The following is a 24,225-nucleotide window of genomic DNA, read 5'->3' on the forward strand; positions in this document are numbered from 1 at the left end:
TTTATAAAGATTTACAATTGACATGGCTTATTACCTCATAGTGATAATAGTAGAAGAAAATCTGAACCACACAAATTTCTAACAAAGCACCAATTAAATAAGTTGTGGTAAAATCAAGAATGGAAATTATGCAGCCACTAACATTAATTTGCATTAATATTGTTATCTATTAGTATATTAATATTTATTAATATGGAAATATGTTCATATTTAAAAAGTAAGTTATATTCAATTAGCAATGATAATGATAGTTTACACTTAAAAAGTTTGTCCTATTTGTGACAGAAGACTATGTGTGACTGATAATATTTTTATAAATATATACTTTCATAGAAAAATGTGTGGATATGTAATATACCAAGCAGTTCATTTTTGACTAGGATGAGAAATAATTTTCCTTAAAATTTTTTTCTACTATGAATATGTAAAATCAACAGAGCTATACAATATCAGAGAAATTTAATATTTTGAAAGTGCTGAAAGTTATCTAGGGGTAAGTAGTATGGATAAGGCAGATAATGCTATACAGTGTGTAATTTATACAATAGTAAGGTTGATTTTCCTGGTAACTTATAAACTGGTCCTAAAGACATTTCCAAGAAATGGTCCCAAAATACATTGATCGAGAGTGGTAGAGCGGTAATGAGTGTATTTCCTTAGAGGACCACTTTTACAAAAGACAGCTTTTACCTGAATGAGTAAATGTTGCTATGACTGTTAAAAGGGATTTTTTATGTTTGTTTTTAATTGGAGGATAATTGCTTTACAATATTGTATTGGCTTCTGCCATACATCAACGTGAATCAGTTATATGTCCCTTCCCTCTTGAGCCTTCCTCCCAACCTCCCACCTCATCCCTCCCCTCTACGTTGTCACAGAGTGCCAGGTTGAGCTCCCAGTGTTATACAGCAACTTCCCATTAGCTATCTATTTTACATATGGTAATGTATATTGTCACCCTACTTATTTAACCAATATGCAGAGTACATCATGTGAAATGCCAGGCTGGATGAAGCACAAGCTGGAATCAAGATTGCTGGGAGAAATATCAATAACCTCAGATATGCAGATGACACCATCCTTATGGCAGAAAGTGAAGAAGAACTAAAGAGTCTTTTCATGAAAGGGAAAGAGGAGAGTGAGAAAGTTGGCTTAAAGCTCAACATTCAGAAAACTAAGATCATGGCATCCGGTCCCATCACTTCATGGCAAATAGATGGGGAAGCAATGGAAACAGTGAGAGACTTTATTTTCTTGGGATCCAAAATCACTGCAGATGGTGACTGCAGCCATGAAATTAAAAGATGCTTGCTCCTTGGAAGAAAAGCTATGACAAGCCTAGACAGTATATTAAAAAGCAGCAACATTACTTTGCTGACAAAGGTCCGTCTACTCAAAGCTATGGTTTTTCCAGTAGTCATGTATGGTTGTGAGAGTTGGACTATAAAGAAAGCTGAGCACCAAAGAATTGATGCTTTTGAACTGTGGTGTTGGATAAGACTCTTGAGAGTCCCTTGGACTGCAAGGAGATCCAACCAGTCCATCCTAAATGAGATCAATCCTGGGTGTTCATTGGAAGGACTGATGTTGAAGCTGAAACTCCAATACTTGGGCCATGTGATGCGAAGAACTGACTCGTTTGAAAAGACCCTGATGCTGGGAAGGATTGAAGGTGGGAGGAGAAGGGGATGACAGAGGATGAGGTGGTTGGATAGCATCACTGACTTGATGGACTTGAGTTTGAGCAAGCTCCGGGAGTTGGTGATGGACAAGGAAGCCTGGCATGCTGCAGTCCACGGGGTCGCAGAGTCAGACACGACTGAGTGACTAAATTGAACTAAATGTATATATTTCAGTGCTACTCTCTCAATTTGTCCCACCCTCTCCTTCGCCTTCTGTGTCCAAAGTCTGTTCTCTGTGTCTGTTTCTATTTCTGCCCTGCAAATAGGTTCATCAGTACTATTTTTCTAGATTCCATATATATACGTTAATATATGAAATTTGTTTCTTCTCTCTGATTTATTTCACACGGTATAACAGGCTCTAGGTTCATCCATCTCACTAGAACTTACCCAAAGGCATTTCTTTTTATGGCTGAGTAATATTGCATTGTATATATGTACTACAACTTTATCCATTCATCTGTTAATGGACATATAGGTTGCTTCCATGTCCTAGCTATTGTAAATAGTGCTACAATGAATATTGGGGTACATGTGTCTTTTTTCAACTATGGTTTTCTCAGGGTATATGCCAAGTAGTGGATTACTGTGTCATATGATAGTTTTATTCCTAATTTTTTAAGGAATCTCCGTACTATTCTCCATAGTGACTATATCAGTTTACATTTCTACCAATGGTGCAACAGAGTGCCCTTTTCTCCACATGCTCTCCAGCATTTATTATTGGTAGTTTTTTGATAATGGCCATTCTGACCAGTGTGAGGTGATACTTCATTGTAGTTTTGATTTTCATTTCTCTAATAACAAGTGATGCTGAACATTTTTTCATGGGTTTGTTTTCTATCTCTATGTCTTCTTTGGAGAAATGTCTGTTTAGGTCTTCTGCCCACTTTTTTTTTTTTTTTTGATTTTTTTTTTTAAATAAATTTATTTATTTTAGTTGGGGGCTAATTACTTTACAATATTGTAATAGTTTTTGCCATACATTGACATGAATCAGCCATGGGTTTACATGTGTTCCCCTTCCTGGACCCCCCACCCACCTCCCTCCCCATCCCATCCTTCTGGATCATCCCATTGCCCCGGCCCTGAGCCCTTGTCACATGCATCGAACATGGAATGGTGTTCTGTTTCACATATGATAATATACATGTTTCAATGCTATTCTCCCAGAACGTCCCACCCTCACCTTCTCCCTCAGAGTCCATAAAATTGTTCCATGCATCTGTGTCTCTTATTCTGTCTCGCATATAGGGTTATCGTTACCATCTTTCAAATTCCATATATATGCATTAGTATACTGTATTGTTGTTTTTCTTTCTGGCTTACTTCACTCTGTATAATGGGCTCCAGTTTCATCCATCTCAGTAGAACCGATTCAAATGTATTTTTTTTAATGGCTGAGTAATATTCCATTGTGTATATGTACTACAGCTTCCTTATCCATTCGTCTGCTGTTGGACATCTAGGTTGCTTCCATGTCCTGGCTATTGTAAACAGTGCTGCGATGAACGTTGGGGTACACGCGTCTCTTTCAATTCTGGTTTCCTTGGTGTATATGCCCAGCAGTGGGATTGCTGGGTCATATGGCAGTTCTATTCCCAGTTTTTTAAGGAATCTCCACACTGTTCTCCATAGTGGCTGTACTAGTTTGCATTCCCACCAACAGTGTAAGAGGGTTCCCTTTTCTCCACACCCTCTCCAGCATTTATTGCTTGTAGACTTTTGGATTTCTGCCCACTTTTTGATTGAGTTGTTTGTTTCCTGGTATTGAGCTGCATGAACTGCTTGCATATTATGAAAATTAATCATTTGTTAGTTGTTTCATCTGCAATTATTTTCTCTCATTCTGAGGGTTATCTTTTCATCTTGTTTATAGTTTCCTTTGCTGTGAAAAAGCTTTTGAGTTTAAATATGTCCCACTTGTTTATTTTTGTTTTTATTTGCATTACTCTAGGAGGTGGGTCAAAGAGGATATTGCTGTGATTTTTATCAAAGTGTGTTTTGCCTGTGTTTTCCTCTGTTTTATAGTATCTGTCCTTACATTTAGGTCTCTAATCCACTTTGAGTTTATTTTTGTGTATGGTGTTAGGAAGTGTTCTAATTTCATTCTTTTATACATAGCTCTCCAGTTTTCCCAACATCACCTATTGAAGAGGCTGTCTTTTCTTCATTGTGTCTTCTTGCCTCCTTTGTCAAAGATATGGTGCCCATAGATGTGTGGGTTTATCTCTGGGATTTTTATCTTGTTCCATTAATCTCTATTTCTGTTTTTGTACCAGTGCCATACTGTCTCGATAACTCTACCTTTGTAGTATAGTCTGAAGCCAGGAAGGTTGATTCCTCCAGCTCCTTTCTTTTTTCTCAAAGTTGCTTTGGCTATTTGGGATCGTTTGCATTTCCATAAAAATTGTGAAATTTTTTGTTCTAGTTCTGTGAAAAAAATGCCATTGGCAATTTGGTAGGGATTGCATTGGATCTGTAGGTTTCTTTGAGTAGTATAGTCATTTTCACAATATTGATTCTTCCAATCCAAGAACATGATATATCTCTCCATCTGTTTGTGTCACATTTAATCTCTTTCATCAGTGTCTTATAGTTTTCTGTGTACAGGTCTTTTGTCTCCTTAAGTAGGTTTATTCCTAGATATTCTATTCTTTTTGTTGCAATGGTGAATGGGATTGTTTCCCTAATTTCTCTTTCTGATTTTTCATTGTTAGTATATAGGTATGTCATGAATTTTTGTGTATTAATTTTATGTCCTGCAACAATTAATTGATTAGCTCTAGTAATTTTCTAGTGGTATCTTTAGGATTTTCTCTGTATAGTATCATGCCATCTGCAAAGAGTGAGAGGTTTACTTCTTTTACAGTCTAGATTCCAAAAAGGATTAATTTTTAAAGTAATACTCTCATATAGTATAACAGCACGTAGATTATATTATTGTTGTTGTTCAGTAGCTAAGTCATGTCTGACTCTTTGTGACCCTATGGACTGCAGCACACCAGGCTTCCCTGTGCTTGACCATCTGCTGGAGTTTGGTCAAATTCATGTACATTGAATCACTAAAACTTATCAGTGCTGCAATGTACTGGAGGTAGGATGAATGGAATAATTTCTCCCAAACATATCATGTGCTAATGCCTGGAACCTGTGAGTGTTGCCTTCTATGGAAAAAGGGTGATAGGGAGGTTATCCTGCTTTATCTTAATAGGCTCTCAATGTCATCACAAGTGACCTGTAAGAGAGAGGCAGAAGAAACTTAGACATAGAAGAGGAAAAAACAGTGTGACCCTGGAGGCAAAGATTAGAATTATGTGGCCACAAGTCAAGGAGCATAGTCAGTCACCAGATGCTGGAAAAGAGAAAGGATTCTCTCCTAGAGCCTTCTGAGGGAATATGGTCTCCCTGAAATGTTCATTTAGAAATCCTAGGCTCCAGAACTATGAGAGAATAAATTTTGGCTATCTTAAGCCATAAAGTTTCTGGTAATTTGTTATAGCAGCTGTAAGAAACTAATAAGTACTAGTTATATATTCATGATACTTGAATTTAGCTTATTTTTATTCTTTGAACAGCATTCTAGAGAAACAAGAAACAAAGCTAATGCATATTTTTAAAAATGGAAACTAATGCTACTAGTTTAGTAATATATACTATTTAAAGAGGCATGCTGCAGTCCATGGGATCACAAAGAGTCAGACATGACTGAGCAACTGAACTGAACTGATAATTCATATACCATAAAATTCACCCTTTTAAAATATAAAAGTCAGAGAGGTTTAAGTATATTAACAAAGTTATAGAACCATTACCACTATCAAATTCCAGAATATTATCATCATCATATTTGCCCAAACAAACCATATTCCCATTAGCCATCACTCCCAATCAGTCCCTTATCCCAACCCCTGGCAATCACTAGTCTACTTTTTGTCTGTATGAATTCGCCTTTTCAAACATTTGATATATTGAGTTAAGAAATATGTGTATTTTTGTTTCTGGCTTCTTTGATTTAACATAATGTTTTCAAGGTTTCAACATATTTAAACATGTTGTAGTGTATTTCAGTTTCATAATTCACTTCTTTTTGTAGTTGAACAATATTTCATTGTATAGATATACCACATTTTGTTTATTCCTTCATTAGCTGACAAACACTTGGATTAGTTATACTATTTGGTTATTAGGTTCTATAACATTTATCTGTAAGTTTTTATGTGGACATATTATTTCATTTCTCTTGGTTGTATACTTAAGATTGGAGTTGCTGGAGCATATGGTAACTCAATATTTAGGTTTTTGAAGAAATGTCAAACTTTTCCAAAGTAGCTGCATCATTTCATATTTTCACTAGCAATGTATGAGGGTTTGATTTCTCTGCATCTTTGCCAATACTTATTATCTCTCTATTTGATAGCTATTCTATAGTATGATGTGGCATTTCATTGTGGTTCCAATTTGTATTTCTCTCATGATTAATGACGTTGACCAGTATTCCATCTACTTGTTGGCCACTTATATATTTTCTTTAGTGAAATGTCTATTCAAATCACTTAGCCATTCTTTTTATTGGGTGGTTTGTCTTTTTATTTTTGAAGTGTAAGTATTCTTTGTATTCTAGATACAAATCCCTTATCAGATATAAGATTTACAAATATTTTCTTTCATTCTATGGGTTGTCTTTTAACTTTCTTTTGTGTGTGTGTGTGTAAAAGTTTTTAACTTTGGTGAAGTCTAATATCTTTTTTTTTTCTTTTTTTGGTTGTGCTTTTGGTGTCATATCTAAAAGTGAAAGTAAAAGTCGCAGTTGTGTCCAACTCTTTGCGACCCCATGGACTATAGAGTCCATGGAATGCTCCAGGCCAGGATACTGGAGTGGGTAGCCATTCCTTTCTCCAGGAGATCTTCCCAACCCAGGGATCAAAACCAGGTCTCCCACATTGCAGGCAGATTCTTTACCAGCTGAGCTACTAGGGAAGCCCAAGAATACTGGAGTAGGTAGCCTATCACTTCTCTAGCAGATCTTCCCAACCCAGGAATTGAACTGGGGTCTCCTGCATTGCAGGTAGGTTCTTTACCAGCTGAGCTACCAGGGAAGCCAGTCATATCTAAAAAGCCAATGCCTAAATCAAGGTCACAATGATTTGTGCTTATGTTTTCTTCTAAGAGTTTTATAGTTTTAGTGCTTACATTTGGTTCTTTGGTGAATTTTGAGTTAATTTTTGAATATGATATGAGGTGGGTCAGAAATGGCAACCTACTCCAGTATTCTTGCCTGGAGAATCCCATGGACAGAGGAGCCTGGCAGGCTATAGTCCATGGGGTGGCAAGAGTCGGACACGACTTAGCGACTAAACCACCACCACCACCATGAGGCGGGTCTAATTTCATTCTTTTACATATGGACATGCATTTGTCCCAGCAAAATTTTTTGAAAAGACTACTCTTTCACCATTGAGTTTTCATGGCACCTTTGCCAAAAATCATTCCATGTAAGGGTTTATTTCTGGACTCCGAATTCTGTTCCAATGGTATACGTCTAACTATGCCAGCACCACAATGCCTTGATCACTGTAAATTTGTAGTAAGTTTAAAGTCAGGAAATGTGAGTTCTCCAACTTGTTTCTTCTTTTCCAAGATTGTTTTGACTATCCCGGGTCTCTAGAATTTCCATGTAAATTTTCTAATTTCTAATTTCCATGTAGAATTAGCTTGTCTACTTATTCTGTGGAGCCAACTGGGGAATTTCCCAAAATTACATTGAATCTATAGATCAATTTGAGGCATAGTGCATCTTGACAATACCAAGTCTTCCAATCTATGAACAATGGGTACCTTTCTATTTTTTTAGGTCTTTAATATGTCTCAATGGTGTTTTCTGGTTTTCAGAACACCTCTTGTTTTCCTTTGTTATTTTTTATCCTAAGTATTTAATAATTTTTATAATATTGTAGTTGGAATGGTATCTGTTTTCTCAGTGTGTTAGTTGTGAATTATTTGATGAACAGTTTTGATGGGTTTGTATTGCATGGTATTTTAACTGTTATGCTTCTATGAAATGACATCACAACTTTGAACAAGACAGTTTTATGTGAAAGGCCAGCCAGACTATTTTGACATTGTTCTGTTGCTACTTACGTGCTAAGTTCATACTTTAACCCAATGTATCTCAAACTTCACCATCTTCCTTTCTGCCTTGAGGACTCTTGTCATATCTGCACGGCATTTAATATATTTTTAAAAATATAATCACTTTTTAAACTTAGATAAATTTATCTAAAAGGAAATTTTGCTACTCTTTGGGTATCTCTGCCATAACCACCTTAATTTACTGGATAAAATAGAAATTTTCCTAAATTTTAATTTAGGGTAGCTAGGTTATCCCTTTGTGATATGAAGCAGAGATTTAGAGTCATTATTAGAACACCTAGACAGAAAACAGGAGTAATTCTTCCAGTTCTTCATTTTTTTCCCTAAGAGTAGCTAAAGGATATATTTCAGTTAGTGATACTCTCATGAATAAAATCTGCTCTCATTCAGTGCTCCATGGATTACATCATGCTGTCATCTGATAAATATAAATAATTTCCTTCTAGAGGGTAGAGACTGTGTATTTAACTTGCCTCATACAGCATGCAGCATAACATTATGTTCATTTGGGCACTTAATAAATGCAAGTTGATGATATAATGCATTTGTTAATCACCAATCATCCTGAAAAATAATGATGTCCCTAGAGCTGATGGGTCCACCCCAGAGTTTTCCTATTGAGGGTGGAACATTATGAGAGGCCTCCACTTAAAAAGAAACAGTAGAAAACTTGTTCAGCTTTTCAACAAAAAGAGGGAGCTTTTGTCCTTGATAATTAAATTTATTTTCAAAGTTAAGAATTACCTGAATGTTTATTTAAGTTGGAGAATAATAATATTTTTTTAAATAAAAATTTAAACATTTTATCCAGAAAAGAAAACACTTCATCTCTCTGGATTTTTAAACAACTTTTCAATAGAAACCAGGCCACAGGATCCTTGGTGCTAAGAATTAGTTAAGGGTTAAGAGGTAGGGAAACACACTCTGGGCTATCTCTTGATGCAGGAGTGTTGATACATTTACAGAAACACCAAAATTAGCATTATTTCACTCTTCTATTTACCTGCAACACTTCTGTCTCAAACTCCCAGTTCAGCATCTGTGAAGCTAAGGACAGTCTTCAAGAAGGAAAGGCCTTTATTTTATATCATTTTTTTAATCAGTTATTGCCATGGTCTAGCAGTGCGAGAGCTAAAAGATTAGCTATATTCTGACTAGGCACTGCTAGAAATACATGATTTACATAATTTGGCTTTAAGTATAAAATTTCATAGATGGAGTACTTTGGGGAAAAAAAGAGAATCCATGCAGCTAAAGAAAGGTGAGAGGGTATCATTTAAAAAAACACACAAGAGTACTTAGGAAGCTTTATTATCAAACATGTATAGATAGTGAATTACTTTATAGACTAGTACCATGTTGCTATATGCCTAAAAGATACACCTGAAATGAATTATAGTGGTTTTTAATTTACTTTTTAAATTTTATTAAAGAAACAATGAGAGCCTTTCCCCTAAGAGCAAACAGTTAATTGTACTGTGTCATGACCTGCATTTTTCCTATTTATAAAATGTGTGTTCCTATATGTGTTTTGATTTCATTGTAACCTTGATTAAAGAGTTGTTAGCTTGATTATAAAGATGATAGGGCATCTATCTGACTAGTAATCTAAATAGAAATTCCTGCCTAAATGTGACAGGAAACTTCTTGATCAAATGCCCAGACTAAACGTAATGTAATTATTTGTCTTCCTGTTAAAAATGCCCTTTATAATTCAAGATGTTTGGATACTTGAATGCAGTGTTTAGGATTAATGAAACACTCAGTATTCCTAAAGCCTTAAACATCTACAAGGCTATAAATTTGGTTTGTTTGTTCTCCTAAAGACAGAGAAGTTTGACTATGGCATCAAAGTATAAAGTTTGGAGGATGAACTATTTTGCAAGAGCAAAATTAAAACTAGATCTACATTTCTTTTCTGAGATTTTTTTTTTAGAATAGCAAATACATCAAATAAGAAATGCAAACAGAGAGATCTGTGTGCTTAAGCAATAGAAAATTGAAGTGAATAGCTAAAAACAAATCTAAGGTCAGGTCTCTTGATGCTGGGAGAACTCAATGCTTTTGCCAGTACATGTACAGTTTTGCTTTCATATAGTCAAGGTTGTTGGATTAATATGCCAGCAAATTTGGAAAACCAACAGTAGCCACATAATTGGAGAAGGTCAGTTTTCATTCCAATCCCAAAGAAAGGGAATGCCAAAGAATGTTCAAACTACCACACATTACACTCATCTCACACGCAAGCAAAGTAATGCTCAAAATTCTCCAAGACAGGCTTCAACAGTATGTGAACCGAGAACTTCCAGATGTTCAAGCTAGATTTAGAAAAGGCAGAGGAACCAGAGACCAAATAGCCAACATCCATTGGGCCATAGAAAAAACAAGTGACTTCCAGAAAAGCATCTACTTTTGCTTCATTGACTATGCTAAAGCCTTTGTATGGATCACAAGGAACTGTGGAAAGTTCTTCAAGAGATGGGAATACCAGACAACCTGACCTGCCTCCTGAGAAATCTGTATGCAGATCAAGAAGCAGCAGTTAGAACTGGACATGGAACAAAGGATTGGTTCCAAATTGGGAAAGGAGTACTTCAAGGCTGTATATTGTCACCCTGCTTATTTAACGTCTATGCAGAGTACATCTTGTGAAATGCCAGGATGGATGAAGCACAAGCTGGAATCAAGACTGCTGGGAGGAATATCAATAACCTCAGATATGCAGATGACACCACCCTTGTGATAGAAAGCGAAGAACTAAAGAGCTTCTTGATGTAAGTGAAAGAGGAGAGTGAAAAAGTTGGCTTAAAACTCAACATTCAGAAAACTAAGATCATGGCATCCGGTCCCAACACTTCATGGCAAATAGATGGGGAAACAATGGAACCAGTGAGAGACTTTATTTTTGGGGGATCCAAAAATCACTGCAGATGGTGAGTGCAGCCAAGAAATTAAAAAATGATTACTCCTTGGAAGAAAAGCTATGGCAAACCTAGATAGCATATTAAAAATGTAGAGACATTACTTTGCCAACAAAGGTCCATCTAGTCAAAGCTATGGTTTTTCCAGTAGTCATGTATAAATATGAGAGTTGTACCATAAAGAAGCTGAGTGCCGAAGAACTGATACTTTAGAGCTGTGGTGTTGGAGAAGACTCTTGTGAGTCCCTTGGCTGCAAGGAGATCAAACCAGTCCTGAAATTCATAAAAAAGCAGTCCTGAATATTCACTGAAAGAACTGATGCTGAAGCTTAAGCTCCAATACTTTGGCCACCTGATGCGAAGGGGTGACTCTTTAGAAAAGACCCTGATGCTTGAAAAGATTGAAGATAGGAGGAGAAGGGGACAACAGGAATTGATGGTTGGATGGCATCACCAACTCAATGGACATGAGTTTGAGCAAGCTCCAGGAGTTGGTGATGGACAGGGAGGCGTGGTGTGCTGCAGTCTATCAGGTCACAGAGAGTCGGACATGACTGAGCGATTGAACTGAACTGAACTGATCCTGTGTCTTCTCTGTATTGGGCACAACAAATCCAGCCCTCCTGCACCTTTGTAATTCTCCTCTTCCTCTTTCTCCTTTACTTTTCTTTCCAATGATTTGGATTTTTAGTCCTTGTTAAAGCACATTTTCATATTCCTGTTGGCCATTTGTGTGTCTTTGGGAAAGTGTTCAGTTCCGCTGTCCAGTTTTTAATCCAATTGTTTGTGTTTTGGCTATTGAGTTGCATGAGGTGCTGATGTATTTTGGATAGTAAGCCCATATCAGAAAACAGATTTGTAAACGTTTCTCTAGGTTACATTGTTCGATGGTTTCCCTTGCTGTGAAAACCTTTCGCTTTTTAGTTTGAGTGGTCCCTTTTGTTTCTTTTCACTTTTGTTGTTCTTGCTTTTGGTGCCAAATCAAAAAAAAAAAAAAATCATTGTCAACACTGATGACTGATTTTATTTGATAAAAATAGCCAAATGGGAATATATCAATATTTTAAAACGTGTGTTCATCAAATGACACAATCAACAGATTGAAAGGCAACCTACGGAATGATAGAAAATATTTGTAAATCCTGTGTAAGATAAGGGCTTTCCTTATAGCTCAGTTGGTAAAGTCTGCCTGTGGCACAAGAGTCTGCCTGCAATGCAGGAGATCCAGGTTCAATTCCTGTGTTGGGAAGATCCCCTGGAGAAGGAAATGGCAATCCACTCCAGTTTCTTGCCTGGGAAATCCCATGGACAGTGGAGCCTGGCAGGTTACACTCCATGGGGTCACAAGAGTCAGACACAACTTAGTGACTAAATCACCAGCATGTAAGAGAAGGGGTAAATATTTAGAATATATGAAGAGTAACTACAATCACATGGAGTTATAGCTCTTCTATATTTTTCAGCTGAATGATCTGCCAAGTCAGATTTTAAGTTACTTGTAAAAATATTCTAACAATATAGTGTACCCATATATACAGATGTGTCTGATAATTTGTTATATATGGGGGTATTATGAAAATGAGACCTTTTTGATTTGATCTGTTTTTCTCAAATAAGAAAAACTAGTAACATTTTACATCAAGCTTATAAAGTTTGAATTTTTCTCTGTGAATGCAACTAGTTTTTATAAATAAATGCCAAGTTTTATGAGCTTCCCTAGTAGCTCATTGTTAAAGAATCCACCTGAAATGCAGAAGACGCAGAAACTCAGGTTTGATCCCTGAGTCAGAAAGATCCCCTGGGGAAGGAAATGTCAACCCACTCCAGTAATCTTGCCTGGAAAATTCCATGGACATGGTGGGCTACAGTCCATGGTCTCGTAAAGAGTCGGACATGACTGAGTGACTAAACAACAATAAAAGTCATAGCTCTTACTTCAAGCTCCTGGTTTGTAGACCCAAACTAAGACTCCGCTCTCATACTTATTTGCCATAAAAATGTGTATATATATTGGAATTTAGATTTTTATGTCCTGTGACCATACAACATTTAAGTAAAAATAATTTAAGTTTTCATTATGATTATTATGAATATAAAACAAAGTACATATACTTTGATAATATATGGTAAATACAAAAATAAGCTTTTATTGGTAATGTATCTCTTAATGAGATGGAAATTTTGCTAGCTCTACTAATTAGTTTGTGTATCTATAGATGATTATCCATGCTAAGTGTATTTCCTGAAACAATATACTATAATAAGATTCAGGATGGACGAGAATTGTTTTTCCTTATAAAGAGGAAAATGGCTATCATGAAAGGGGCTATGGGCAAGAAAAAACTTGCCTTTTTATGAAAGGCACTTTCTCAGGTAGAGTCTTGGGACATTGTGGAGTCCTTTTATAACCGATTATTTAAAAAATATCTATGAAGATTGCAGTGATGCTGCTATGAGCCAAGGAGTGACAGCAGCCACAAGCATAGGTAGTGCATACAGAGGTATAAGCTTAACTCAAGCCTCAGGCTCTCTGAGGTCAAGCCTCGGGCTCTCTTAGCTCAAGCCTCAGGCTCTCTGCTAAACTGAGCTTGTTGCCTGCAGAATGCTAACTTGAAGGTATCTGGAAACAACCAAGAGACCTGGAGAGTACTCCAGAGAATCCAGATTTTCTTCAAGGTATACCAGAGGCTTTGAAATTGTGAATGAACTAAATTAATTTAGAGGCTATGCCATAGATTGAGTGACATTAATTCATTTTTGTAATCTTTAAACTGATTTTCTACAGGTAATACCCTAATTGAGAAATTTGGCTTCAAAGTAAAATTTTCTAAATGCTCTAATCCTCTGACAGTTTCTCAGAGTGAGTTGATTTGCATTTTCCTTGTCTTGATATTTATCATTATCTTTTTTTAGTTTTAAAAATTCAGAGAAGGAAGAAATGAATAATTACTCTTCACCTATGACCCAGAACTAATAGCCGTTAACATTTTGGCTTTTAGGGATTTTTTATTTTGTCTTTTCCCTTTGTGTATTCTTTAGTTTTAGTTTTCTGTGCCTGCTGTAACAAATCAGCAGAAACTGGGTGACTTAAAACGAAAGAAATTTATTCTGTCTTATTTATCGATAACCTATGTCTGAAATATGTTCCACCAGGCCAAAAACACAAGATAGTTTCAGGTCTATGCTTCCTTTGGATGTTCTTGGAGACAATCCATTCCTTGTCTCTTCTAGTTTCTGGTGGCAGCTGCTATTGCATGGCTTGTGGCTGTATCTCTCCAGTCTTCAAAGTCAGCATCTTCAAATCTCTGTTCTGTCTTCTTATTGCCTTCATCTCTGTGTGTCTGTGTCAAATCTCTTCTGCCTCTCTGTCATAAACATGCTTTTCTTTTTTTTAATAAAATGGTCTAGCCACTTAAAAATTAATTGATTAATTTTATTTTTGGTTGTGCTGGGTCATTGCTGCCTGCAGGCTTTCTCTACTTGTGGAGAGTGAGGGCTACTCTCTAGTTGTGGTTTGTGGGCTTCCAACGGTGATGGCTTCTTTGTTGAGGAGCATGGGCTCTAGGCACATAAGCTTCAGTAGTTGCAGCATGCGGGCTCACTAGCTGTGGCATACGGGCTTAGTTGTTCTGTGGCTGTGGAATCTTCCCGAACCAGGGATTGAACCTGTGTCCCCTGCATTGGCAGGTGAATTCTTATCTACTGTACTGTCGGGAAAGTTCCTGTAAACACACTTATGATTGCATTTAGAACTCATCCAGATAATCCAAGATAATCTCTTCATCTCAAAATTTGCAGTTAATTCACACCTTCAAAGTCTTTTCGTATAAGAGGATATTTATAGGTTCTGGGATTAAAATCTGATATCTTTGGTTAGGGGGCATGTTCAGCCTATGACCCATATGAGTATATAGACCATTTAAATTAAAATTTAGGATGTTGCTGATAAAGTTAAAATCCCATGTGATGTTTGCTCTCAATTCCAGCCCTTTCTACATTCCCTTAGAAGTCAACCATGTTTAGTTTGTTATCCTTTTAAGAACCATTTACCTTTCCATACATATACACCCATAGACAATGTAGGACATTTTTGTGTGTAAGCCTAAAAATGTTAAAAAGCTATTCTGGTCATTTTTGCAACTTGGATTATTTTTACTCAAAATTTTTTGGGATGAAGTTGCATTGATAAAATTTTAAAAACACTATTTTGTTAAATTACAGCATTTCATCTTTAATATGTACCACATTTTATCTATCTTATTATTTATGGATGTTTAACTTATTTCTAATTTTTGCTGCTATATACAATATCCTCATACAGACATCCTTCAGTATGGACATGTACTACTGAAAATGTATGAAAGAAGAGCTTTCCCTACAACCTGACAAATATACTTCGTGTTCTCAGGTATCTTACATTTTTTCAGATTATTAATCTAGACATATATATTATTAAGGTAAAATTAGTTTTACTTTCCATTTTGTTTGCCAGTTTTCAAATGCTGCGTATTAACTCTGCCACACTTTCTCCATTTGTTTCTTCTGTCATGTAGCAGTTTATTTTATATGCATGTCTGTTTATTTTGTCTTTATTCTACATAGTGAGATAAATTTTATATTAAGCCATTCTACACATTAAGTGCCTTCTCCAGAGCACTTGTTTACACTTAAATTGCTCACTGGTTCAAAACCTCTTTCCTGCTATTATAATAGAAATTCTATTGATTTGTTCACATTTGCATCTCAGCACATAGAATAAAATCTGGCACATAGTAGATGCTCATTATACGGCTATTAAATATATTTGTTTGACTGGTGAGCTAATACAATCATTTTCAGTGATATTTTCTCTGATATATTATTACCTTTGTGTGTATGTATATCACTAGATATATAAATACAGTAAGTCTCCTACTTATGAATGAGTTCTATCCTGAAAATGCATTTGTAAATCCAATCTGTTCATAAATCCAACAAGTTAGCCTAGGTACCCAACTAACGCAATCAGCTAATGGTACCATAATAGGTTTATAATATGTTACACACAAATAATATGTACATAAAATAACAAAAAATAACGAAAACATTTTTAATCTTGTGGTACAGTTACTTGAAAAGTATAGTAGTCCAGTACAACAGCTGGCATGCAAGGGCTGGCATACATGTTCACATGTTTTAAAGTTCGCAGCTTGAAGGTTTGTATATAGGGGACTTACTATAGTTAAAATATCTAGCCTTAAACTAGAGCTGAGAACTGCTTCATAATGTTGGGAGGCTTTCATATCTTTGTATATCTTGTGAGCAGAGACACTGATTGGCCTTTGTTTAATACAATTGGCCTTTGTTTAATTTTGAAGGATGCTTTTACACCAGAGATGGCCCATGGATCAATTTGGCTAGCCATCTGTTGTTGTAAATAAAGTTTTATTATAACTGACCACATCAATTTATTTACATATTGTCTATTTCTGCTTTCATACTATAATAACAACAGTAGAGTAATTGCAACAGACACCAGATGGCCTGCAAAGCCTAACATATTTACTACCTGTTTTCTTTACAAAAAAAATTTGCTGACACCTAGTATAGTAAATAGCCTTGGAGATAGAAATAGTATCTCCCTCAAAGCAAAGGCAGGTTTGTTTGTTGTCAATATAAAAATATGTTATTCTTTGGTAGAAGGTAAGACAGGCTTACTGCCCATTATGAAAGATTTGAATTCCCTAAGCTCAGGATTTCAGTCCTGTAATGTAACCTACCACATGTGCAGATATCACTGGCTCTCTGTACATCACCTTATGTGGATGGGGCTTTGGGAAACAGGAAAAATACTGATATATAGCCTGCTGGTATTGCTGTGACCAGCAAACTTCGTCTTTTACTCCAGAGACTCCTGTCTTCCACAAGCATCCAAGAAACTGTGACAGACTGATGATTTATTAGCTTCAAGTAAGGTAAAATCTTGGACATTTCATACCTCTTGACTGTGATACCTATCAGACTTTTATTTTTAAGATTTAAAACTCATATATCTATTGACTGCCAAAAAATGCTCTGTTAACCTATAACAAGTTACCTCTAATATCGTAATTGTGATATAATAGCTTCCATTAAAATGCATTTAGAAATTTCTGTGTCGGATCTCCTCTGCCACATAGTCTTGACAGTTTTTTATATCAGTGTCACAAAGGTAAGGACATATTAGGCTAAATCTTCTTTAACAATGTAGAGGGTAACTATAATTTGTGATTTTTTTTTTTTGGCCTTAGATAGATTTTTAATGTGACCTTCCTAAAAAGACAAAAGGTTTACTACTGTCTCAGTTCAGTTCAGTTCAGTCGCTCAGTCCTGTCCGACTCTTTGCAACCCCATGGACTGCAGCACGCCAGGCTTCCCTGTCCAGCACCAACTTCTCGAGCTTACTCAAACTCATGTCCATCGCGTCAGTAACGCCATCTAACCATCTCATCCTCTGTCGTTCCCTTCTCCTCCTGCCTTCAATCTTTCCCAGATCAGGGTCTTTTTCAATGAGTTGGTTCTTCACATCAGGTGGCCTAAGGATTGGAGTTTCAGCTTTAGCACCCGTCCTTCCAATGAATATTCAGGGCTGATTTCTTTTAGGATTGACTGGTTGGATCTCCTTGCATTTCCAGGGGACTCTCAAGAGTCTTCTCCAACACCACAGTTCAAAAGCATCAATTCTTCGGCACTCAGCTTTCTTTATAGTCCAACTCTCACATCCATACATGACTACTGGAAAAACCATAGCTTTGACTAGATGGACCTTTGTTGGTAAAGTAATATCTCTGCTATTTAATATGCTGCCTAGGTTGGTCATAGCTTTTCTTCCAAGGAGCAAGCGTCACCATCTGCAGTGATTTTGGAGCCCCCCAAAATTAAGTCTCTCACTGTTTCCAGTGTTTCCCCATCTATTTGCCATGAAGTAATGGGACCAGATGGAGAAGAAAATGACAATACACTCGAGTACTCTTGCCTGGAAAATCCTATTGACAGAGAGAGGAGCCTCGTAGGCTGCAGTCCATGGGGTCGCGAAGAGTCGGACATGACTGAGTAACTTCACTTTCACTTTTCACTCTCATGCATTGGATAAGGAAATGGCAACCCACTCCAGTGTTCTTGCCTGGAGAATCCCAGGGAGGGGGGAGCCTGGTGGGCTGCTGTCTATGGGGTCACACAGGGTCGGATACGACTGAAGCGATTTAGCAGCAGCAGCAGCAGCAATGGGACCAGATGCCATGATCTTAGTTTTCTGAATGTTGAGCTTTAAGCCAACTTTTTCACTCTCTTATTTCACTTTCATCAAGAGGCTCTTTAGTTCTTCTTCACTTTCTGTCATAAGGGTGGTGTCATCTGCATATCTGAGATTGTTGGTACCTCTCCTGGCAATCTTGATTCCAGCTTGTGCTTCATCTAGCTTAGCATTTTGCATGATGTACTCTGCATATAAGTTAAATAAGCAAGGTGACAATATACAGCCTTAACCTACTCCTTTCCCTATTTGGAACCAGTCTGTTGTTCCATGTCCAATTCTAACTGTTGCTTCCTGACCTGCATACAGATTTCTCAAGAGACAGGTCAGGTGGTCTGGTATTCCCATTTCTTGAAGAATTTTCCACAGTTTGTTGTGATCCACACAGTAAAAGACTTTGGCATAGTCAGTAAAGCAGAAGTAGATGTTTTTCTGGAACTCTTTTGCTTTTTGATGATCCAGTGGTTGTCGGCAGTTTGATCTCTGGTTCCTCTGCCTTTTCTAAATCTAGCTTGAACATCTGGAAGTTCACTGTTCACATACTGTTGAAGCCTGGCCTGGAGAATTTTGAGCATTACTTTGCTAATGTGTGAGATGAATGCAGTTGTGCAGTAGTTTGAACATTCTTTTGCATTGCCATTTTTTGGGATTGGAATGAAAACTGATCCTTTCCAGTCCTGTGGCCACTGCTGAGTTTTCCAGATTTTCTGGCATATTGAGTGCAGCACTTTCATAGCATCATCTTTTAGGATTTGAAATAGCTCAACTGAGTTCCATCACTTCCACTAGCTTTGTTTGTAGTGATGTTTCCTAAGGCCCACTTGACTTCACATTCCAGGGTGTCTGGCTCTAGGTGAGTGATCACACCATCATGGTTATCTGGGTCATGAAGATCATTTTTGTATAGTTCTTCTGTGTATTCTTGCCACCTCTTCTTAATATCTTCTGCTTCTGTTAGGTCCCTACCATTTCTGTCCTTTATTGTGTCCTTCTGTGCATGAAATATTCCCTTGGTACCTCTAATTTTCTTGAAGAGATCTCTAGTCTTTCCCAATCTGTTGCTTTCCTCTATTTCTTTGCATTGATTGCTGAGGAAGGTCTTGTTATCTCTCCTTGCTATTCTTTGGAACTCTGCATTCAAATGGGTATATCTTTCATTTTCTGCTTTGCCTTTAGCTTCTCTTCTTTTCACAGCTATTTGTAAAGCCTCATCAGACAACCATTTTGCCTTCCTTTTTCTTGGGGATGTTCTTGATTACTGCCTCCTGTGCAATGTCACGAACCTCCGTCCGTAGTTCTTCAGGCTCTCTGTCTATCAGCTCTAATCCCTTGAATCTGTTTATCACTTCCGCTGTATAATCATAAGGGATTTGATTTAGGTCATACCGGAATGGTTTAGTGGTTTTCCATACTTTCTTCAATTAAAATCTGAATTTGGCAATAAGGAGTTCATGATCTGAGCCACAGTCAGCTCCTGGTCTTGTTTTTGCTGACTGTATAGAGCATCTCCTTCTTTGACTGCAAAGAATATAATCAATCTGATTTTGGTATTGACCATCTGGTGATGTCCATGTGTAGACTCTTCTCTTGTGTTGTAGGAATAGAGTGTTTGCTATGACCACTGGCTTTTTATTTGGCCACATTTTCACTGTTCTAATATCCTAGGAATTTTTGAATAATGCGTATTTACTTGATGTGGTGGCTTTATTGATTTTCTTGGTTCTTAATTCTATTTTTTTTAAACTCTGTCATCATATCCAAATCTCATAGATGTCCTGCTTTATAATCCACCAGGTCAGCTTCTCTCTCCCTGAGACATCTGCAAATTTGTTGTATATTTTCTAGATTTGAAGAGAGATATTTCTTACCTATTGGGAGAAAATCACTATTTTTGGTAAATCGTTAGTTTTTTAATGCACTCAAGTAATTAACCTAAAATTTCACAGTGGAAGAACACGACCATTTCCCACAATAAGTATGACAGTATTCATAGCTCAAAGAGCAGAAATAAGCATGGAAGAGATCCTTTGGCCTCAGGTAAAAGCATGTTCCACCTGAAGAAATAAGAAGAAAAAAAACACAATAATTTTTAACCCTGGAGTTGTTGGATATAAGATATAAAAGTAAGATTTATATTATCTAAACACAAGCTGATTTTTATAAAAAGGCTATAAGCAACTTTTTTACACACACATTTTTCATTAATCCAGCCCTATAGTTTTTATCCTTTTACAATAGTTGAAATGAACTCTCATAGTCAAAGCAAAGTTGTCAGTATGTTTTCAGAAAGATAATGGGTCACAGATGATGGCATGAATCCTCATGAACTTTTTTCTTATAAAAAGAGTTCATGACTCCTCAAGATAAGTGATTTTACTGTGGAAATAAGGGATAGTGAAGGAGATCCTATTTCAAAAATAAATTTTCATCTACTTTATCATTTGAATGGAATCATGTTTTTCTATAGTAGATTTTTTTTAAGCCGGAGGTCAGCATCTAACATGATTGCAGATGTTTAAATTAATGTGAGGAATGTGTTCCAAATAAGAAAGATGTTTGAGGGGGACACAATTATCCTTATCTCTTTTAGCAATATCAAAAATGGTTACAATAAATCTGTTTCTTGTTTGTTTTTTTTTAAGGATTGCGTGCCCTTGAGCTAACCAACCGTTGTATTTTTTTTATTGCCTAAGAAATTATTTAGATTAATAATCAGTGAGAAGAAACGATTGCCAGAGACTTTAAAATAAAATAGGTAATTATACTTTGTTAGTGTTTCTGTATTGGTCAATTTATGCCTGTATGCCTTTCATAATAGCTACATGTCAAGTTAACCATGGGCCACTACTATGACTACTAAGAGATTTGATCACTCACTATTCATGATTTTACCTTTCCACATTATGACTTTCCAACATTTTATTTAGTGTTAACCTCTTCTTTTCTAATAGCTTTCCTGGAATTAGTGCATCTGCTGTATTTCTTCCATGTTTCCCACAGTTACGCCAGAGGTTGCAGGTATATTATTACTAAGCTTTAATTTCTTTGCTGCCTGCCTGGCATATGGACAATGTATTCCTGCTCTTGGACTGTCTGGAAATTCAGCCATTTCTCTTCACATAAGCTAAACCCAGTTTTAATGATGATAGCTTGGCCACATGCCAAGATTTTGCTTTTAGTTTTTCTTGCCTGGTTATTTACTATAAACCATGTAACACATGTAGTCATTAGGAAAATGTTATCAGTTGTAAAGAGTGAAAAATGTAACAAATTTTAAAATGTGGCAGTATAGAATCTTATTGCTTACTGGTTAAAACTAGACAAAATATCCTTATGTCCCATATGTCAGACACAGATAATGGCACCAGTGGGGTTTCTGATAAGACTATTTAAATTACAAAAGAAAAGTTTTTATTTTTATAATATTTGTTAGATTTATATAGAACCAACCTGATCCACACAATTCTATGATTAGATAATTTTTAAACTCCATTTATAGTTGATGAGCTTAAGTTTTAAGAATAAGGACTTGTTCTAGAAAATATACTTTATGAGTTGCAGAGAGGGTTTCAAATTCTAGTATTTAGCTTCTCTACAATAGCATGCCTACCTTAACAGAAAAGATGTAAGTTATGTTATAAGAGGAGAAAAGAGGAGAAGATATTCATGTTCCATGTAATTCCCTGATCTTTTCATTTTTTATTTGGCCAGAAAGTATTTTTTACTATTCCAAATTATTACTAAAATGTATTTATTTGAGGAGGATGGAAAGCGATTTCAGGCTTTTCTATCCATTTCCATTAGAATGGATTAATTTATTACAGTTATTACTTCAATTGAGTCATTTTGGAAGAATTCAGAGTTTGCTGGTGGTCAAAACCTGAGAAAGTCTTTTTTAATAGGAAACAGGGATTTGCCTTGAAGGGAGTTGTGGTGCAGTGACTAGTAAGATGGGGAGAGAGAAGAATGTGGGAGTTGAAAGAGTATGAAAAGAAACCCTAGACACATAATAGCCCCTTCTCTTCTGTGCTCAGGGCCAGACAAGAAACCTGGGATGGAAGGAAGGCAAGGCTAGGGTTAGCAAAATAATACTCCGATTCAATTTTCTTTCCTGCCTCATTCATCTTATCCTGGTTCTGCTTGATTTTCAGAAAGCCATTGTCAAAAGATAGGGTTTCATAGTGGAGCCCTCCTGTTCATGTCAGTTAAGAGAGCAATGTGTTGTGGTGATTGACAGGGGTGAACTGAAGTGGGTAGGGAGGCAGAGGTAGTAGCTGCCTCTTGTGCTTTGCTCTATCACTAATGGGAAGCAGATAGTCCACAAACCTCTTGTAAATGCTCAAATCTACCTTAGGCAGACATTGTAAGCACTGTTATGGCATCCTTTATTCTATCGTTATCTTATGAGATGTGGACCTTTCAAAAGGCAACTGCATTTTTAAAACATGCTGTATTCTACTAAGATTTATCTGAATTGGAATTACTGAGTTCCTTCCTAAGACCTGGTTATGTGCCACTGCACGTATTTGCCCTTCACAGACCCATTCTTTTTTGTTTGTTTTTTCCTTTCTTTTCTTTAAATCAATTTATTTATTTTAAGAAGGCTAATTACTTTACAATATTGTGGTAGTTTTTGCCATACATTGACATGTATCAGCCACAGGTGTACACGTGTCCCCCATTCCGAACCCCCCTCCCACCTTCCTCCCCACCACATCCCTCTGGGTTGTCCCAATGCACCGGCTTTGAGTGCCCTGTTTCATGCATCGAATTTGGACTCACAGACTCATTCTATTACAGTGACTTAAAGGGCTTAAGGAAAAGCTGGGTATTTTATATAGGGAGAGAGAATTCTTTATAAAAAGACCTCATATTTGGTAAAGAAATTTTACCTAAATTGAAATGCAATGAAGGAATTACAGATTCTATTTCAGTTTAATAACAGGTCTTTTAAAACATGAAGTTTTATTTAAAAGCTTAACTATACCTTTGCAAGTAGGGTAACTTTTCTGCACAAATTCCTTTTCATTCATGAGTTCTTTCCTACTTAGAAAATTTCCATTCCTTAATGATTTATATTCACTCAATGATAAGATTATATAAGAATTAGAGATAAATTCAGCTAGAGATTAAAGAATATAATTTTTCATTAGACAACATCTTTATAAACTATTTTTAGAAAGATGTGATAATGTAAAACAAGTATTCTACATTTTAATGGTTGGTGTTCTCTGATTTTGTGGACTAGATCATTAACCAGGAGGCTGCAAATTATGGGATGAGTCAATGAATGCCCGTGTGGGACTATAATTCATAGACAAAGACAAATAGTAATTGAAATGATTTATTTGGGTGAATTCAACATATGTACTACTTTTTTGTAAATTTCTACAGTATGAGTGTAAACAATGATTTCAGGGAATTTACCAGAGCAGGACCCTGAGGGACCTTCATGGGGGCAAACCTTTATGTCCTCTGTATCTTGTTTGTAGAAAGGCTTTAGACTCCTAGGCTGTCTCCAAGCTCCAAAGAGCAAATTTAATCACAGAAATGAGAAATGAAGAAACAAGGGAAAGCAGACAAGGAAGACAAAACAATAATAGTTCAACCATAAAACAGAGTCAAGGACCTTTGGTTCCTCCTCAAGAAGGGCTATAGGCAATGTCCTGAGCCAAATCCTTGGGTTGTTTTGCAGATATTTAAATTATACCAGGTGGAAGAAGCTAACTGCATGATGACCATGAATACATAAAACCAGACTGATTGGAGTCGAGGATTGACTCACAAAATATCACCCTGTTACCTAACTACCAACCAATCAGAAGAATATCCATGGACTGATCAGGTACCCTGTGATATACTTCCTCACTTTGCCTTTATAAAGCTTTCCCTGAAAGCCATCTAGGAGTTCGAGTATTATGAGCATTAGCTGTCTGTTCTCCTTGCTTGAATTTACAATAAATGTTGTACTTTCCCTCATTACAACCTAGGATCAGTAAACTGGCTTTGCTGCAGGTTGAGCAAGTATACCCAACTTTGGTTTGGTAACGGATGGTAATTAACATATTACATTTTCTTCTTAATCTGAGGACACATTTGGAATTTAAAATGTACTGACAGTTTACAGTGAGGTGAATAGCTCACTGTAATCCAAGACAAGTGTTTGACAAATGCAAAAACTGCTCCTCAACTTTTTGCC

At 36.5% G+C, this 24,225-nt stretch overlaps 1 long non-coding RNA gene across 1 annotated transcript in view; it reads left to right on the top strand.

The window, feature by feature from the left end:
- The window catches only part of LOC145546540 (uncharacterized), a 63,598-nt gene that overhangs the window by 15,109 nt on the left and 24,264 nt on the right, over positions 1–24,225 (top strand). Inside the window, exons 2-3 of the long non-coding RNA XR_014082995.1 lie at positions 15,078–15,164; positions 16,644–16,710. This is a non-coding gene — a long non-coding RNA (uncharacterized LOC145546540). The remainder of the gene's footprint in view (positions 1–15,077; positions 15,165–16,643; positions 16,711–24,225) is intronic.

This window comes from Giraffa tippelskirchi, chromosome 4 (genome assembly GCF_054371585.1).
Source record: "Giraffa tippelskirchi isolate mGirTip1 chromosome 4, T2T-mGirTip1v1.2.pri, whole genome shotgun sequence".
In the NCBI taxonomy this organism is placed as follows: domain Eukaryota; kingdom Metazoa; phylum Chordata; class Mammalia; order Artiodactyla; family Giraffidae; genus Giraffa; species Giraffa tippelskirchi.